Here is an 18,930-nt window from a genome sequence, read left to right as displayed (position 1 = left end):
GATGAAGGGGACACAGAATGTATCCACTGATGATCCCTGGTAATCACTCTTCAGGGCTATTGAAGCAATTGTTAAAAAAAAAAAAAAAAAAAGTGGCGTTTTACAGCATGTTATTTTTACAAACCGCATTAAGATACGAAAAGGATTTTTGTTTCGGCCTCATGTGAACAAATCCTAAGTAAGGCTGTGCCTAAAGGCAAATGATGCTGTCCATGTGCTGTGCTTTCTCCGGCAGCTCCACGTATACCAGCGGCTACGCAGGTAAGAACAGCTCAGAAAAGGAAATAAGAGTACATGGGTTGGAGCAGTAGACACATGGTAAATATGATAACCGGTTAATCTTACAGACTCGTTAGAGGGTAATCAATGATAGGACATTTTATTTACAAAAGTAAGAAATGAAATGGTAAGAAGATGCCAGGTATAGGACGGCTTACAGTCAGAATTAGATGGCTCATCCTGTAAGTGACGAAAGCCAAATACTGCAGCTAACACTGTAAGGCTACGTTCACATTAGCGTTTTGCGGGGCTGCATCGGGCGCAGCCGCGGCGACGCATGCGTCATGCGCCCCTATATTTAACATGGGGGCGCATGGACATGCGTTGTCTTGCGTTTTGTGACGCATGCGTCATTTTTGGCGCAAGCGTCAGGGCGCAGAGGACGCAGCAAGTTGCATTTTTTTGCGTCCAAAATCAAGCCAAAAATGGCCACATGCGTCATAAAACAATGCGTTTTTGCATGCGTTTCACATCTGTCGTGCGTTGCGGCGACGACGCTGCGTCCAAAGACGCGAATGTGAACGTAGCCGAAGAAAAAACGCAAGCTATGCAGCTCAGTGCATGATTTGTTATCTTCCACCGCCATTTATTTGTGTTTATAGGGATCCCTTTCAGCAAGTTGTCTATTTTCTCTTAATGAGTAAAGCATTAATTTCTTTCTACATCATCTGATAAGTTGCAAATCATCCTCTGAACTCAACACTTCAATATTCAGTGCTATCACTACGTTTAGAATCCAAATAGTTGGAAATACAGTCACCCACAACTCTCACTAACCTTTATATTATTTAGGTAGTTTATTGGAGCTGGGGTTATTACAGTTATAGTTCCATTGATGGATTTTTAAACTTTGCTTACAAAAAATATATTCTTTATATTATCATTTTTACAGTAGTGTTTGAACCTGAAAATAAAATCTACAATATACGGTACAATCCTGAAACAGCATGAACATGTAGTTCACTGATCACCTTTTGGACAGACCAGATATCTTTAAAGGGACTCAGCCATCAGGATTTCATTCTCCTCCACCCCCAGACCACAGCTCTTTTGATAAATCTAGCAATACATTACCTGGCCACTCCGTTTCATCTCTACTGAGAAATTGGCTTTTGAGTTGATATACAAATGAGTCTGAAAAGCTATATGTAGATCGGCAGCCTGTGTCACTCCAGCTAATGTTGCCCTGCCCAGTGACGTCTCCTCTTGCTTGGCTGATGGCTGTTCTGCTTGAAGTCACTCAGCATAAAGGCTGTCATGATGGGGAATAGAGCTGGAGTGACAGAGGCTTCAGATCTACATATAGTCATTCAGCATTATTAGCATAGCAATTCTAACTCTAAATTCTCCATACTGTTGCACTTGTCTTTGAAAGAGCTTCATGTGTGCATAAATAATTTGGGGTGTGAATTTCCTGCTGATTGCCTTTAGTCACGGTCTGTTCAAGAAACATTGAATAAATTAATAGTACAAGTGAATATAAGAAATCTTGTAATATATCTTAGCAGAGAATTCTGCTTCTTTCTCCACATATGAACCACTTCTGCTTCCCATCTTCCTGAATTCAACATTACCTCTACAAAACATTGCCAGCAAAGTGAGGTGTCAGGTTACACCTCCTATGTAAAGAGAGAGAGAGAGAGGGGAGGAGAAGTGTGGAGCAGAGTCAGACAGAAACTGCCAAAGTCAGTTAGTGATTTAGTTATCCCAGAGCTGGAGTTACAGCCACACAGCTCAGTACTGGCCTATAATCTCCATGCTGTGCTGCTACTTCTCTATGTAGCACATGTTCAGAACGAAGCAGAAATTGCTGTTACTATATATAGGAAACCTCATAGCAGCTAGTTTATGTTCGTCAATTCATAGAGCTTGGAATATTAAAAATCGATTCTGCTGAGTTAAACTGGTGAAAAATGCAAGATACAATTCATATAACAACCAGCAAATGTTATTACACACAAATAAACACATGACAACTGTGCAACATAGACTCAGCGTTAATTTGTCCCTATAGTGAGGACGCACCCGTAGGCTTTGGTCACATACTGTCACAACTCCTCCACTAATGCACAATTGCAGCAAAACTGCTTTGTCTGACATGGTTTTCCAGGAAATGTTCCTACACCTCTTTCTATAGAAAATGTAAGTTCAGCGTTGCATGTAAAAGGTGCTTGTGGACTGTTCTGCATCTGTTATTGAAGTCATTGGGGAATTCTTGCCATGCTCCGAGATGGCAGAACAAGACCTCTGTTTGTACTAAGTGCATTTGCACAGCCGTATTTTACAGCCTACGGCGCTGTTGGTGCAGATCAGGAGACCCGTGGGTGGGCTACGTACTGTGCACCACGGTCATGAGACTGCACGCTGAAGCTGTGTGTGAATAAGGAATGATATTTTCCTAGCACTGTACCACAATTTATTCAGTTGTAAAAAGTGAAAATAAAATGCTATATGTAAGCCAAGACCCCCATTCTGCTCCATCTTGGGGCCATCTAAGGTACTAAATGAACAAGGGTTGAAGCAGGACACACACCTTTAGATAAGTGTTGACGGCGATCTCTGCCAACTCCCGTACACAGGAACGTTTGGCTCAAATCATCTTGCAGAGACTTATCTGCCTGCGGAAGAAGAGGATTGGCCAACTGAATTCCAACAGATGATATCAGGAGCCACCCATACATATTAGCCAATTTTATCTAATATATTTGGGGGTCTTTACAGGGGTGGTCCGAAACAAATTAATTTTCATGCTAAATGCCTATTTAGTGCCATAATCTAATATACTTTCTACTATACTGTAATTCAAAATTCTCTATCCTTCCTCACTACACTAAATGCTTTATTTTTTACTACTTCCTTTGTGATGACGCTTTGTTTGAGAATCCCAGCGCATCATGTCATTTGCGAGGGTGGTGATGGGCTCTGCATGCAGGGTATTTGTCTTCCAACGCGCTCTGTTGCCAGCTCGTTACTGCTGATTTGAGCCAGCGAGAGAGTGCACTGTCATTGTGCACATCACACAGTGACAAGAATCTACACATTTCTTATTAGCACTAAAAGAAAGCTGATTTTTAGACATTTCCTTCCCATTTCAAGTGAAAATTACTGAGAATATGATTTGACATGTAAGCATTTAAAAATAGTGATTGTATGGTATAAGAAAAACCTCGCAATAATGATGTAAATGTAAAGTGGTGCAGAGATTTACAATCGCCTTGTAAATGTGGTTCCTGTTTTGTACAGAGAAAACTATCCAAAAAAATCCCAGGCACAATCTGTAAAGTGGTGGAAGGTCTCGAAAGTCCAAGCTCCGAAAATATACAGTAGGCGGTCATTGCCTTATAGGATGAATGGACATAGTAATCGGGAAGGATAAAGCTTGGGAACACGGACATGATCAGGCGCACAGCATTTATGCTGGTTCCTTCACAGATCCGAATACGGGATGTTAAATGTGTTACGAGGATATTGAAAAACGTGCTACACAACAATCTGCATCCATAACATTGTGCTATACAAATGATCACTGTAAAACAGGCACAAAACCTCTTAGCCCTCATTCAGTCATTAGTGAGTTTCCCCGTATGCAAAAAATGGTCCTTTTTTCAGCAGGGCTTTGGATACGATTTTTATCAGTGTTTGGTCAGTTTTTACAGTGTTTCATCAGTGTCTTTTTTACATGTGAGAAACCAAAAATAAACTACAAAGCCTCTCCTATTCATTGCGAGGCTGATCACAGCACACGTTTGCCATCCTATAGACTTGTGTGGGTAATTTTGATCTGTGATTTGGATCAAAAACAGACGTGTCCACAAAATACACAGACGTGAATGGCACCATAGATTATAATTAGTATGAGTTCTCTCTGTGATATTCACGGCTGTATGAAGCCTTTTCAGGTACATGTGCAATACATGAAAAACACGGATTGAACATGTATGTGATTAACAGAGGTATGAACGAGGCGCGTATACATCTGCATGAATGAGGCGTATATACATCTGTCGTTCTGTTCTGTGATCCAGCATATAGAAGGCGGCCCAACAGTACTTTCATGTACTTTAATACATGTTCCATCTCCAGCGGAACCAATTGGAGATACAACAATCCAAAAACACACAGCAGCCAATCCAGGTGAAAAAGAGAGAAAAAAAATCTTTATTCCGCCATGATACAACGTTTCGACCCGTGTTGGTACTTGAGAAAGACCAACACTGGTCGAAACGTTGTATCATGGAGGAATAAAGATTTTTTCTCTTTTTCACCTGGATTGGATGCTGTTTCTTCTTGTTTTTCTATTCTTCTGTGATGTCATGAGAAATCTCTGATCGCTGCATTATCAACATATCTCCAGTTTTGATGAGCATATACAGTGTTCATACGCTGTGACGTGTTCCACATTTTTTCCCCACATTTTTTTTCACCTTAAACCAACAAACTTAATGTTTTTTGTTTTTTATTTGGATTTTGCTGTAATATATCAACAAAGTAGTCAGTATTTGTGAAGTGTAAATGAAATGATACATGGTTTTCTGAATTATTAATTTACAAATTGTGACGTGCATTTGTATTCGACCCCCTGTAGTCTGATACATTGTAGGATCACCATTCGCTGAAATTACTACTGCAAGTCTTTTGGGTTCTGTCTCGACTAGTTTTGCACATCTAGAGGTGACATTTTTGCCCATTGTTTTTTGCAAACTGCTCTTCACAGACGCCTCCATCCAATCTCACTGAGCTACAGCCAATTTTCAAGTCTTGTCTCAGATTCTCAATAGGATTTAAGTCTGGACTGTGACTGGGCCAGTCACACAAATGAATATGCTTTGATCTAAACCATCCATTGTAGCTCTGGCAGCATGTTTAGAGTCATTGTCCAACTTGAAGGTGAACCTACACCCCATTCTCAAGTTTTTTTGCAGCCTCTAACAGTTTTTCCTCTAGGATGGCCTTGTATTTAGCACCATCCATCTTCCCATCAACTCTGACCAGATTCCCTTTCCCTGGTGAAGAAAAGCATCCCCACAGAATGATGTTGCCACCACTGGGGATGGTGTTTCATGGTGATGTACCATGTTGTTATTTTTTCACCACATTTAGAGTTTTGCATTTAGCCCTAAAAGTTCTATTTTGATCTCAACAGACCAGTGTACCTTCTTCCACATGCTTGCTGTGTCCCTTACATGGATTTTTCCAAACTGCAAACAGGACTTCTCATGGCTGGCTTTCAAAAATTGTTTTCTTCTTGCCACTCTTCCATAAAAGGTCAGATTCATGGAATATACGACTAACAGTTGTCCTGTGGACAGATTCTCCCTCCTGCACACACACACACACAAGCAACTAACCCTACCTTACTTGTCTCCTGTCTCCACAACGTTATCCCTGACCTGTCTGGTGTGTTGCTTGGTTTTCAAGTTGCGGTTTAATGTTCTCAGACAAACCTCTTAGCCCTTCACAGAACAGCTGTAGTGAACTTGACAATAAATTTCACACAGGTGGACTCTACTGATTGCGTGACTTCTGGAGGCAATTGGTCACTCAGGATTTTATTTAGGGGTATCAGACAACAGAGGGCTGAATACAAACGCACATCACTATTTTCATGTTTATATTTTTACAATAATTAGAAAGCCATATATAATTTCCTTTACACAGCACAAATATTTGCTATATATATATATATATATACACACACGCATCGGGTGAAATACCTTTTGAACACGTCACAAGTTCTCTAAGTAATTATACTTCTAACAGTGCTGCTGACATTAAATTCTCACCAAATGTCAGTAACAACCCACCAAATTTACACGGGCAAAGAAATCAAACCATAGATAAAAAAGTACTGAACCCACTTACTGAAATTCAATTTATACATCGTGCAAAAGCCTTTATTGGTGATGAAAACTTCAAGACGCCTTCTATATGGAGAAACTAGGCACATGCAATACTCCGGTGTGATTTTGTCCCATTCTTCCACGCAAATCCAGAAGGTTCCGTGGGCTCCTTCTATGAACTCTGAGCTTTAGTTCCTTGTATTGGATTCAGGGCTGGTGATTGGGCTGGCAATAATAGCAGTTTTTTCTTTCTCTGAAACCAATTGAGGGTTTCCTTGGCTGTGTGTTTTGGATCATTGTCTGCTGAAATGTCTTAAAAATGTCTAGGTATATTTGTCCATTCATCCTTCCTTAAATCATATGAGGTCCCCAGTGCCATATGCTGAAAAACAGCAGCACACCATCATGTTCCCACCTCCAAACGTCACTATTAGTATGGTCTCATCTGACCAGACTATATTCTCTATTATCACGTAATAGAATAATAGGGTGTAAGCTAACTGTTATATGCCAGAAAACGTCCCTCTATTAAAACTATAAAACATTATCGGTATGCATTAAAAATACCCCATATATAACAGGGATCAAAGTTCCAAAAACAAAAACAAAACCAGACTATATTTTTATTCTCCCAGTATTTCTCAGGCTTGTCTAAATGCTATTGAAGAAATTTTAACATGCCTTTTGTTCAGCATTGGAGTCTTGTGTGGTGAGCGTGCATACAGGCCATAAAAGTTGAATGCACTGCTTATTGTTTTCTTTGAAACAATTGTACCTGCTGATTCCAGGACTTTATGTAGTTCTCCACAGGTGGTCCTTTGGTCGTAGCTTTTTTATGATGAAATTATGTCAGTAGTGTATAATAGCCAGGTTTCGTCAAACTCAATCTGACAGGTGCCCCGCCCCTATCAAAGTGTATCAAAGTGTGTAACCCCTCCCCTCCCCTTGTTTGACGGCTGGACCCCTCCCCTCCCCTTGTCTGACGGCTGGTATCCAGCTGTCCCTCCTTGTTTGATTTCCCCTTTTGATATAGTTTAATATAGTTTAATTTGTTGTAGTTTTGATATTATTCCCGTATTTTGTGGAATAACACATGTTTATAATTATAGCCTAGTCGTGTATTTATTTTACACGTGGTTTATAACACCTTTTTCATTTGTTTTATAATAGATTTTATACGTAGCCCCGAGTTTGATTCTGTAAGCTTTTGTTTTATTCACAGTGTATCCATATAGTGAATAGGGCTGATGTTTCTGTATGCAATCCTACAGCCTGTTATGTGAAAAGTATTCTCAAACACTAACTAAATGGTGAACATTACCTAAATTAGGTTAACTGTGGGTCAGCGGCTTATAGCACCTAGGTCAAGCAATTGTTGTTGTATTTGCGTACCCCATAAATGTTTATTCTCACAAACAGAAAAGTTATTGTGTCCTGAAGATGGCATCTGAGGTTATTTGTTTTTTGTATTAGCTTTCTCAGAAAACAGCTGTGTTATCTGAGGGTCAGATATTTTTGTACAAACTCATGCTGTTTGGTGATCTTTGTGAAGCAGAACTTTGTTTTATAACACATTTGTACTTGTATTGTACCTGAATTGATATTTGCTTTCTCTTTTTTGTGTCCTGAAGATGGCATCTGCAAAGTTATTTGTTATCTACTGAGGCCATTGCAAGTTGTGTTTATTCACATTGTAGCAGGTTTTATCCTTGTGGCTGCCTTATATACACAGAAGAGATATGCACCAATGTCACAACACAAGTTATAATATGACCCAATGTTACAACACAAGTAAGAAGCGGCGTGTTTTATACGAATAAAAGTCATTTAGGACTTATGTTATCATGTTTTTGCACTTTATTAATATGCTGACCACATAGGTCAGTGATTTTTTGCACTTTATTAATATGCAGGCCACATAGGTCAGTGATTTTTGCACTTTATTAACATACAACACACAAGAAATAGACATTTAGAACTTATTTATGATTAATATGCGATTATTAGGCATTTAGGACTTATGTTATCATGTTTTTGCACTTTATTAATATGCTGACCACATAGGTCAGGGATTTTTGCACTTTATTAATATGCGGTCCACATAGGTCAGTGATTTTTGCACTTTATTAACATACAACACACAAGAAATAGACATTTAGAACTTATTTATGATTAATATGCGATTATTAGGCATTTAGGACTTATGTTATCATGTTTTTGCACTTTATTAATATGCGGTTATTAGTCATTTAGGACTTATGTTATCATGTTTTTGCACTTTATTAATATGCTGACCACATAGGTCAGGGATTTTTTGTACTTTATTAATATGCGGGCCACAAACACTTCTGCACCCACGGGCGCTTCTCAACCAACCATGCATCCGGTACTCATCAGTCACTGTGAAATAATGCAAAAATACATCTGTGCGCGGCTGTCGGCATCAACATTGTGCTATTATATGTTTATGGTTCTGTAAAGAACACGCAACACATACAGAACTCACACACACACACAAATACACACAGCACACAACACGCACACATTTCTCAAAATGCCATACACTTCAGAATATATTTGCAATTCACTACGCATGTAACACATATTTCTTCGCCCCACACGCATTTAACAGTCTTTCATATGTATCGCAGAAAGATTTTAGTTCCAACTGCGGGTCAGCGGCTTAAAGAAAAGTTATTGTGGCCTTGATTCTGGGGTAACACATGTTTATAAATATAGCCTAGTCGTGTATTTATTTTACACATGGTTTATAACACATTTCATTTGTTTTTGTTGTTTGATTGTCATGTAAGAAGCGTTGTGTTTTATACGAATATAAAAGTGACACATTCCCATATATTATTACAGCTTTCATTAATTCTACATTATTTTAGCACATATTAATTTTACACTATTAATTTTACAGGAGCCTGTGCTGCCTATAATTTGACTCCTTTTTATACAAAGACATCTAACATATACAGACTTTTAATATTTTTGTGTAAAATCGCGGTCAGACAGGCACAAACACACACACACACACACACACGCACACAACACAGAACCACACACAACAAACACACAGAACCCACACACACACACACACACACACACACACAAGAAATAGACATTTAGGACTTATTTATGTTATTATCTTTATGCACTTTGAATGTGCTGTCTATAATTTGACTCTATCCTTGTTTTGTTGAAAATAACTGGACATACATAAGAAACCGGGCAATATATCTTTATAGAAATAACACTTCTGCACTCTTTGTGTATTTCTATCAGTTTTATTCAGGCATTTATAACACAACATGTTTGATATTGGTAATTTGATTCTGGGAACACATTTTAAGTTACTGCTGCACATGTATTACTGTTTTTCTTGTTTTTTGTGTAAAATTTCGTTGTTGGCTTACAAAGACATTTCTTTGAGAAATGTGTAGCATAACCAATTACCCATCACGGCCACTAGATGGCAGAATATCATATTAATTATTCTGGGATAACATTTCTCTTTGTGCCTATTAATTTTACAGGAGCCTGTGCTGCCTATAATTTGACTCCTTTTTATACAAAGACATCTAACATATACAGACTTTTAATATTTTTGTGTAAAATCGCGGTCAGACAGGCACAAACACACACACACACACACACGCACACAACACAGAACCACACACAACAAACACACAGAACCCACACACACACACACACACACACACACAAGAAATAGACATTTAGGACTTATTTATGTTATTATCTTTATGCACTTTGAATGTGCTGTCTATAATTTGACTCTATCCTTGTTTTGTTGAAAATAACTGGACATACATAAGAAACCGGGCAATATATCTTTATAGAAATAACACTTCTGCACTCTTTGTGTATTTCTATCAGTTTTATTCAGGCATTTATAACACAACATGTTTGATATTGGTAATTTGATTCTGGGAACACATTTTAAGTTACTGCTGCACATGTATTACTGTTTTTCTTGTTTTTTTTTGTGTAAAATTTCGTTGTTGGCTTACAAAGACATTTCTTTGAGAAATGTGTAGCATAACCAATTACCCATCACGGCCACTAGATGGCAGAATATCATATTAATTATTCTGGGATAACATTTCTCTTTGGGCATTTCTATCAGTTTTATTTATGCTTTTATAACACAACATGTCTGCTATTGTTAATTTGATTCGGGGATAACACATGTTTATAAAAATAACGCTATAGCAAGCGGTAATGTCAAATTCTGAAAATAGCCATTTTATATTGAATTACTAACATTTTTCTATTTTAGCGCTGACACAGCCACATATATTATTCCAGCTTTCTTTAATTCTGCATTATTTTATCACATGATGAAAATAGTCATTTTATATTGAATTACTGCAGCTCGCGGCGCGTTACCACTGGACTCGTTTCTCAATTAATTTCCCAGCTGACGACGCTATCTATAATTCTGCGTATACCTTAGGCGTGTATTTACATGACAGTGTAATTATTTCTCACAATAAAACAACAGCTCAAATTTTAAGTTAGCTAACAGCATAATGATGACAAATGCATCTTTGCGGAATCTGATAACGACACGCTGAACAAAGGACGGAGCCTGACAAATACACACAACACACAACACGCACATATTATGAAAAATGACAACCATTGTATGTGATTTAAAAGACTTTAGTTAGATTTATCAGGGGTGATTTAGTTTGAAAGCACGCAGCTCCTCGGTAATGTCATGTGTTGGACACGCATTTAACAGTCTTTCATATGTATCGCAGAAAGATTTTAGTTCCATCTGTGCGAGTTTGCTTTGAGCGTACTGCGCAGACATGTCAGTAAACATTTTGACATGGTCAGCATCCCACGAAGGACGACCTGTGTAAGGTGTATGTACAGCAACTTTCTGCTTTCTACCTACACGGCGTCGGGATACGGTTCGTTTCTTTAGAGGTAATACAGGGGCAAAAACGCTAGAAAAGTCTGCAAGAGCAGTATCTGCAGATTGCACAGTCTGGCACACAGGTATATTGAGGGGCTCTGTGGGTGACCACATACCCTCGGAGAGCTGTTCAATTTCTCTGTTTTCAGGCGTAACTTGGGGTATGGCGCCTGTGCTATTGGCGGGCCGAGTTATGCGGGGCCTAGCGTTCGGCGCTGCACGTTTCTCTCTTGAAACGTTCGTATATTTCTGATGTGAAATCTTGGGGCTTGGATTCCCGGGTTGTTTTGGTGCAGCGTAGCATTCATCACGATCCACAACACAGATGGGCGAGAGAGATGTTGTTCGCACCGCCGTATTAGCTCTTTGTGGTTGATTCTCTTCAGTGTCGTAATTACGCCGGTGCAAAACTCGTTGTTGAAGAGGCGACGTATCTAAAAGAAAAGATACAAGTGGCGGTTAGCCGCGAAACGGCGCAAAATTGGAAAAGCTAAACGGCGACGCATAGCTATGATCATACGTAATATTTGAAAAGTTAATGGGGACAGGTAGCCATGAAATCATTGTAACAATATTTACATAAACCTGTATAGAGCAGTCCAGATATATACTTACAAGTATGAAGCGGGAATTGTCCCACATCAGCTCCTGGTTTAACGGGAGGCGCAATGCTCAAACTCGCAGAGGCGGGAATATTCTCTTTTTCAAGCTGTATTTTCCGGGCAACTAGATTAGCGGGTGTAAGTAAAAATATACCGATTAGCGAACACAGAATTGATTTTCTACACAAAACTGCAGCGGTGAGAAGAATATATATATATATATATATATATATTCAAAAATGAATTTTCTGACAGTTAGCTAGCAGCTGTAAGTAAATATGAGTATTACACAAAAGTGAGAATCGACTGTATTTCAAGTGAACAGATACCTTTTCTATTCTTGAAACATCGGCGTAACGAGTTGCCGCGTCTTTTAGGCGCATCGGGTTTCGCTGAAGTTGCAGGGTTCTTGACATCTATGATCTCCACGTCTGAACCCAGCGTATCGCGTGGTTCGGGAACACACCAGTTTTCAGCCATAGCGTCAGATGTCTCCGTGTCAGTATCTGTATGAGAAATTGCGCGTAGTTCGTGTTTACATACAAAGGATTAAAGCAACTGATATAGTATAATATAGTTTTACGGTATAAACATATTTGCGGTGTAAATTAATATAGCAAGACTTATGCCGCTATATATTAATAATTCAGTATTATATTGATGGCTACCGCTATTATTTGTTTTATTAATTTAATCATATATTTATTATGCCATAATTTGTGTAATACAATAGTTAATAGATGCTATAGTTTTACGCCATAAACAGTATATATTAACATAGATAATATATATATATATATATATTTAGCTTTCTTACATGTGATACATGAAAGATAAATATCTTTGTACCGTGTTACAATGACATTTTTCCCTATCTAAAAGCAAAAAGGTGCTCCTAATTACCCATGATGAGATGAAGAGCAGGCCCATTATCGGCTATCGGCGCCACGGCTTCAATGCGCGCATAATTCTGCGTTATGAAATTATTGCGCCAATCGGGCGACATACACGGCTCTTAAATAAGAAAGAATGCATGAATATATAATTAATATAATTTACTTATAATATAATGACACAATCAGAATGAGTCAATACTCTGTACATTATACGCGTATAATACCTAATTGTGTGCTTGCAAGAAGGGGGCTGCATTGCTCGCGAGGGTATTGGGCTTCCATCTTAAATAAATAGGGGATAAGTTTTATCTATAACTGCGCCGCCAATAAATACAGTTTAAAACTACGTTACAAAAATATGCTTTACAGGCATTGATAATATTAGACCGCAAATAAAACAGTAAACACCTACTTTTCAGAGAGTAGCGCAACTGTTCAGAGAGAAATTACCACCCACCGTGAACACACCTACAGGAAACAGCATTATACGGCACCCGTGACTAATTGCGCGCACATGTCAGATAACAATGGTTGTTATGCCCCATCCATAAGCCTTTCTATATTAATTATGTCCCACAAATATTGCTTATACAGTAAAAAACTATATTATACATCGCTACTAAATATGCAGTTAGCTGCCAGTATAACACTAACTTATTAAACAAATAACATCCTTAATTATGGTTTAGAGATGCATAGTTAAATATAATTATGCATTTGCGAATAATAACACAACTGTCTTATATACTTACATTTAGAATAGCTCTGCTTTTTATCCTAGTCGGACTTCTGGTGGATGTCTGTTGTACTGTAGTGGGACAGGCAGCTGTATTTATCCTGAGTGTCAGAAAGCAACTCAGGTGTTAACACCCAGAAACACACCCAGTTACGCCACATCACACGCCTTCTGTTAACACCCAGAACACAGTCATACATGCAATTAATGCATGTATTAACTCGGTATTATACGCGTATAATGTACAGAGTATTGACTCATTCTGATTGTGTCATTATATTATAAGTAAATTATATTAATTATATATTCATGCCCGATTGGCGCAATAATTTCATAACGCAGAATTATGCGCGCATTGAAGCCGTGGCGCCGATAGCCGATAATGGGCCTGCTCTTCATCTCATCATGGGTAATTAGGAGCACCTTTTTGCTTTTAGATAGGGAAAAATGTCATTGTAACACGGTACAAAGATATTTATCTTTCATGTATCACATGTAAGAAAGCTAAATATATATATATATATATATTATCTATGTTAATATATACTGTTTATGGCGTAAAACTATAGCATCTATTAACTATTGTATTACACAAATTATGGCATAATAAATATATGATTAAATTAATAAAACAAATAATAGCGGTAGCCATCAATATAATACTGAATTATTAATATATAGCGGCATAAGTCTTGCTATATTAATTTACACCGCAAATATGTTTATACCGTAAAACTATATTATACTATATCAGTTGCTTTAATCCTTTGTATGTAAACACGAACTACGCGCAATTTCTCATACAGATACTGACACGGAGACATCTGACGCTATGGCTGAAAACTGGTGTGTTCCCGAACCACGAGATACGCTGGGTTCAGACGTGGAGATCATAGATGTCAAGAACCCTGCAACTTCAGCGAAACCCGATGCGCCTAAAAGACGCGGCAACTCGTTACGCCGATGTTTCAAGAATAGAAAAGGTATCTGTTCACTTGAAATACAGTCGATTCTCACTTTTGTGTAATACTCATATTTACTTACAGCTGCTAGCTAACTGTCAGAAAATTCATTTTTGAATATATATATATATATATATATATATATTCTTCTCACCGCTGCAGTTTTGTGTAGAAAATCAATTCTGTGTTCGCTAATCGGTATATTTTTACTTACACCCGCTAATCTAGTTGCCCGGAAAATACAGCTTGAAAAAGAGAATATTCCCGCCTCTGCGAGTTTGAGCATTGCGCCTCCCGTTAAACCAGGAGCTGATGTGGGACAATTCCCGCTTCATACTTGTAAGTATATATCTGGACTGCTCTATACAGGTTTATGTAAATATTGTTACAATGATTTCATGGCTACCTGTCCCCATTAACTTTTCAAATATTACGTATGATCATAGCTATGCGTCGCCGTTTAGCTTTTCCAATTTTGCGCCGTTTCGCGGCTAACCGCCACTTGTATCTTTTCTTTTAGATACGTCGCCTCTTCAACAACGAGTTTTGCACCGGCGTAATTACGACACTGAAGAGAATCAACCACAAAGAGCTAATACGGCGGTGCGAACAACATCTCTCTCGCCCATCTGTGTTGTGGATCGTGATGAATGCTACGCTGCACCAAAACAACCCGGGAATCCAAGCCCCAAGATTTCACATCAGAAATATACGAACGTTTCAAGAGAGAAACGTGCAGCGCCGAACGCTAGGCCCCGCATAACTCGGCCCGCCAATAGCACAGGCGCCATACCCCAAGTTACGCCTGAAAACAGAGAAATTGAACAGCTCTCCGAGGGTATGTGGTCACCCACAGAGCCCCTCAATATACCTGTGTGCCAGACTGTGCAATCTGCAGATACTGCTCTTGCAGACTTTTCTAGCGTTTTTGCCCCTGTATTACCTCTAAAGAAACGAACCGTATCCCGACGCCGTGTAGGTAGAAAGCAGAAAGTTGCTGTACATACACCTTACACAGGTCGTCCTTCGTGGGATGCTGACCATGTCAAAATGTTTACTGACATGTCTGCGCAGTACGCTCAAAGCAAACTCGCACAGATGGAACTAAAATCTTTCTGCGATACATATGAAAGACTGTTAAATGCGTGTCCAACACATGACATTACCGAGGAGCTGCGTGCTTTCAAACTAAATCACCCCTGATAAATCTAACTAAAGTCTTTTAAATCACATACAATGGTTGTCATTTTTCATAATATGTGCGTGTTGTGTGTTGTGTGTATTTGTCAGGCTCCGTCCTTTGTTCAGCGTGTCGTTATCAGATTCCGCAAAGATGCATTTGTCATCATTATGCTGTTAGCTAACTTAAAATTTGAGCTGTTGTTTTATTGTGAGAAATAATTACACTGTCATGTAAATACACGCCTAAGGTATACGCAGAATTATAGATAGCGTCGTCAGCTGGGAAATTAATTGAGAAACGAGTCCAGTGGTAACGCGCCGCGAGCTGCAGTAATTCAATATAAAATGACTATTTTCATCATGTGATAAAATAATGCAGAATTAAAGAAAGCTGGAATAATATATGTGGCTGTGTCAGCGCTAAAATAGAAAAATGTTAGTAATTCAATATAAAATGGCTATTTTCAGAATTTGACATTACCGCTTGCTATAGCGTTATTTTTATAAACATGTGTTATCCCCGAATCAAATTAACAATAGCAGACATGTTGTGTTATAAAAGCATAAATAAAACTGATAGAAATGCCCAAAGAGAAATGTTATCCCAGAATAATTAATATGATATTCTGCCATCTAGTGGCCGTGATGGGTAATTGGTTATGCTACACATTTCTCAAAGAAATGTCTTTGTAAGCCAACAACGAAATTTTACACAAAAAAAAACAAGAAAAACAGTAATACATGTGCAGCAGTAACTTAAAATGTGTTCCCAGAATCAAATTACCAATATCAAACATGTTGTGTTATAAATGCCTGAATAAAACTGATAGAAATACACAAAGAGTGCAGAAGTGTTATTTCTATAAAGATATATTGCCCGGTTTCTTATGTATGTCCAGTTATTTTCAACAAAACAAGGATAGAGTCAAATTATAGACAGCACATTCAAAGTGCATAAAGATAATAACATAAATAAGTCCTAAATGTCTATTTCTTGTGTGTGTGTGTGTGTGTGTGTGTGTGTGGGTTCTGTGTGTTTGTTGTGTGTGGTTCTGTGTTGTGTGCGTGTGTGTGTGTGTGTGTGTTTGTGCCTGTCTGACCGCGATTTTACACAAAAATATTAAAAGTCTGTATATGTTAGATGTCTTTGTATAAAAAGGAGTCAAATTATAGGCAGCACAGGCTCCTGTAAAATTAATAGGCACAAAGAGAAATGTTATCCCAGAATAATTAATATGATATTCTGCCATCTAGTGGCCGTGATGGGTAATTGGTTATGCTACACATTTCTCAAAGAAATGTCTTTGTAAGCCAACAACGAAATTTTACACAAAAAACAAGAAAAACAGTAATACATGTGCAGCAGTAACTTAAAATGTGTTCCCAGAATCAAATTACCAATATCAAACATGTTGTGTTATAAATGCCTGAATAAAACTGATAGAAATACACAAAGAGTGCAGAAGTGTTATTTCTATAAAGATATATTGCCCGGTTTCTTATGTATGTCCAGTTATTTTCAACAAAACAAGGATAGAGTCAAATTATAGACAGCACATTCAAAGTGCATAAAGATAATAACATAAATAAGTCCTAAATGTCTATTTCTTGTGTGTGTGTGTGTGTGTGTGTGTGTGTGGGTTCTGTGTGTTTGTTGTGTGTGGTTCTGTGTTGTGTGCGTGTGTGTGTGTGTGTGTGTGTTTGTGCCTGTCTGACCGCGATTTTACACAAAAATATTAAAAGTCTGTATATGTTAGATGTCTTTGTATAAAAAGGAGTCAAATTATAGGCAGCACAGGCTCCTGTAAAATTAATAGTGTAAAATTAATATGTGCTAAAATAATGTAGAATTAATGAAAGCTGTAATAATATATGGGAATGTGTCACTTTTATATTCGTATAAAACACAACGCTTCTTACATGACAATCAAACAACAAAAACAAATGAAATGTGTTATAAACCATGTGTAAAATAAATACACGACTAGGCTATATTTATAAACATGTGTTACCCCAGAATCAAGGCCACAATAACTTTTCTTTAAGCCGCTGACCCGCAGTTGGAACTAAAATCTTTCTGCGATACATATGAAAGACTGTTAAATGCGTGTGGGGCGAAGAAATATGTGTTACATGCGTAGTGAATTGCAAATATATTCTGAAGTGTATGGCATTTTGAGAAATGTGTGCGTGTTGTGTGCTGTGTGTATTTGTGTGTGTGTGTGAGTTCTGTATGTGTTGCGTGTTCTTTACAGAACCATAAACATATAATAGCACAATGTTGATGCCGACAGCCGCGCACAGATGTATTTTTGCATTATTTCACAGTGACTGATGAGTACCGGATGCATGGTTGGTTGAGAAGCGCCCGTGGGTGCAGAAGTGTTTGTGGCCCGCATATTAATAAAGTACAAAAAATCCCTGACCTATGTGGTCAGCATATTAATAAAGTGCAAAAACATGATAACATAAGTCCTAAATGACTAATAACCGCATATTAATAAAGTGCAAAAACATGATAACATAAGTCCTAAATGCCTAATAATCGCATATTAATCATAAATAAGTTCTAAATGTCTATTTCTTGTGTGTTGTATGTTAATAAAGTGCAAAAATCACTGACCTATGTGGACCGCATATTAATAAAGTGCAAAAATCCCTGACCTATGTGGTCAGCATATTAATAAAGTGCAAAAACATGATAACATAAGTCCTAAATGCCTAATAATCGCATATTAATCATAAATAAGTTCTAAATGTCTATTTCTTGTGTGTTGTATGTTAATAAAGTGCAAAAATCACTGACCTATGTGGCCTGCATATTAATAAAGTGCAAAAAATCACTGACCTATGTGGTCAGCATATTAATAAAGTGCAAAAACATGATAACATAAGTCCTAAATGACTTTTATTCGTATAAAACACGCCGCTTCTTACTTGTGTTGTAACATTGGGTCATATTATAACTTGTGTTGTGACATTGGTGCATATCTCTTCTGTGTATATAAGGCAGCCACAAGGATAAAACCTGCTACAATGTGAATAAACACAACTTGCAATGGCCTCAGTAGATAACAAATAACTTTGCAGATGCCATCTTCAGGACACAAAAAAGAGAAAGCAAATATCAATTCAGGTACAATACAAGTACAAATGTGTTATAAAACAAAGTTCTGCTTCACAAAGATCACCAAACAGCATGAGTTTGTACAAAAATATCTGACCCTCAGATAACACAGCTGTTTTCTGAGAAAGCTAATACAAAAAACAAATAACCTCAGATGCCATCTTCAGGACACAATAACTTTTCTGTTTGTGAGAATAAACATTTATGGGGTACGCAAATACAACAACAATTGCTTGACCTAGGTGCTATAAGCCGCTGACCCACAGTTAACCTAATTTAGGTAATGTTCACCATTTAGTTAGTGTTTGAGAATACTTTTCACATAACAGGCTGTAGGATTGCATACAGAAAC

At 37.9% G+C, this 18,930-nt stretch overlaps 1 long non-coding RNA gene across 1 annotated transcript; it reads right to left on the bottom strand.

Moving 5' to 3' along the window:
- Positions 1-12,010: 12,010 nt before the first annotated feature.
- Positions 12,011-13,573, bottom strand: LOC138671959 (uncharacterized). The gene is made up of 4 exons (XR_011319505.1): positions 13,324-13,573; positions 12,796-12,853; positions 12,579-12,689; positions 12,011-12,181 (listed from the first exon to the last, which is right to left on the bottom strand). It is a non-coding gene; the product is annotated as an uncharacterized lncRNA (long non-coding RNA).
- Between the last annotated feature and the right edge of the window lie 5,357 nt (positions 13,574-18,930).

The sequence above is a fragment of the Ranitomeya imitator genome, chromosome 3 (genome assembly GCF_032444005.1).
Source record: "Ranitomeya imitator isolate aRanImi1 chromosome 3, aRanImi1.pri, whole genome shotgun sequence".
In the NCBI taxonomy this organism is placed as follows: domain Eukaryota; kingdom Metazoa; phylum Chordata; class Amphibia; order Anura; family Dendrobatidae; genus Ranitomeya; species Ranitomeya imitator.
The sequence above is the reverse complement of the archived record's forward strand: the minus strand, read 5'-3'. Positions and strand labels throughout refer to the sequence as shown.